Source organism: Manduca sexta, unplaced genomic scaffold (assembly GCF_014839805.1).
Source record: "Manduca sexta isolate Smith_Timp_Sample1 unplaced genomic scaffold, JHU_Msex_v1.0 HiC_scaffold_86, whole genome shotgun sequence".
Taxonomy (NCBI): Eukaryota; Metazoa; Arthropoda; class Insecta; order Lepidoptera; family Sphingidae; genus Manduca; species Manduca sexta.
This window is the reverse complement of record NW_023595694.1, coordinates 27,478-29,616: the sequence shown is the minus strand read 5'-3', so window position 1 is coordinate 29,616 and position 2,139 is coordinate 27,478.

Here is a 2,139-nt window from a genome sequence, read left to right as displayed (position 1 = left end):
TATTTTTCTTATCAATGAAGGGTCTAAAATTATTATTGTAATGACTCCAAGTTACTAATTTTTGGCACATTATTATTCAATAAGTTTGAGGTTGGTTGGAATTTATTCGAAACAAAAAACCAGCGCCCATACAAAAAACGGACATGTCTTTAAAAAGTAAATAAAATGTTCAAAAAATCATAAAAAAATTTGAGAAAAAATATAATAATTTGTAATAATGAAACGAATAACAATAATTTATGATTATGTGAATGATTGAACGAATTAAATAAACTGAACTGTTTAAGTAATTTTTATAATTCAAAATTCAATCATAATATGCAGCTATTAAATCGGTAAAAAAAATCAATAACTGTAAGTTGATTATAGACTTTGGGTTTTAACTGAGCGAAAACTAAATAATTGGCTAAAAGAAAGTAACTAAAATTTACAAACTGGACATGTGCAGCAATAAAATGTTAGCCTTGTAATAAGAATTCAAATCAACGCCTACACTTATAATCTTTAAATGCCTCTAAATTCAATAGCATAACAATAGACTCAGTTTAACGATAAATGCGTCCACGTAAGACCGGTGTCAATACAAACATTGATAAAAATGCGCTCTTTAACAAACCATTTTTATGTGATATATTTATTTTTTCAAACAACATCTGCAGCAATAAAAAAGTTGGCCTTTCAATATTACTCTAATAAAAGCATATTACCGCCTACACATAAAATCTTTAAACTCGCCTCAAATTCAATAAATAATAATCGCTGCATACCGATAAATAGTCCAAATAACTACTTCAAAAAGGTGTTAAGTAGTTCAAATTAGGATGAAAAAAAAGTATTTCATATTTAAGATAAAAAAAGATCATTAAGAGGAAATAAAAGAAAACAATATCTCCAAGAAGCTAATAATTTTAGGTCAATTATTTTAACTTTAATGTTAATACATATTTGTAAATACATAGATTGGAATAAAAAGTTATCGTCTAAGTTTTTGAAATGAAATAAAATAACAATTCAAATAATGAAATCTATTAACATTTATTATTATAATATGAATTATTGAACGAATTGAATAAACTGAACAGTTTAAAATTTTACGATTCAAAATTCAATCATAATATTATGCAGCCATTGAATTTATTTAATAAATTAATTATAGACTATGGGTTTAAAGAGACCGAAAACTAAAAAGGCTTAAAAAGTAGCTAATCATAATTTACTCACAAAATATAGTTGTGACAAATATGGCGGAAATTGCTTTAAAATTATTATTTTTTTAATACAACATAAAGTTTGGTTTGTTAAAAGTTAAAAAGAAGGTAATCAGGCACATAATATGATATAAAATAATTAACGTAATGTCGTTTCTCATTTATTAAATAATAATGCCAAAAAATTCAACAATAAAAACACTGTAAATTGCGATTGTCTCCAAACTATAAAACTTTTGTTATTACGTTCTTTACGCCGACGATATGAATCTTACAAGTTTAGGAATTATCGTCATAGCATAGACGTGCGCGCATCAATTGTAATTTCGTTTTCTATTATACACTCAGCAGCGGTTCGGTTGTGTTACGTAACGTCATTGCAGGTAGCCAGCAGACTTACGACTGATATCGATCTATGCAATCGATCCCAAACCCCGCCTCCCAAACGTAGTAAAACAAATTTGCCAAGTTATTTTGACCCTTAGGGTGGTCGACCGCGAACTTTGCTGATTGTACATATTATTTTTCAAAAGGTATCCCTGCAAAATTAGACTTCTAGACCAAAGGGATTGTATGTTGATGAATCAGTGAAAGACTGATAGTTATATATGTTATGCTGAGGTGTAATAATTCTGTACTGAGATATAAAAACAGTCGTGTCTTCAATATTCCATCTCGCCAAACCGTAAATAAAAAGCCGCGCGCATCGATAGGCGAAATTCATTTATATCGCCGCGGGTGGAGGGGGGTGATATGGGGGGTTAGCAAGGTGAACGCTCACACTCCAGGGAAATCCGCATTTTATTCTATGAACTATCAATCTTCGGGAACAATGTACGCACGTCACAACCGGTTTTGTTATGTGAGGCAGGGCCGTGTTGAGTTGATATGCATGTCAGAGTAACAGTGATTTCCTGCAGGGAATTTATTT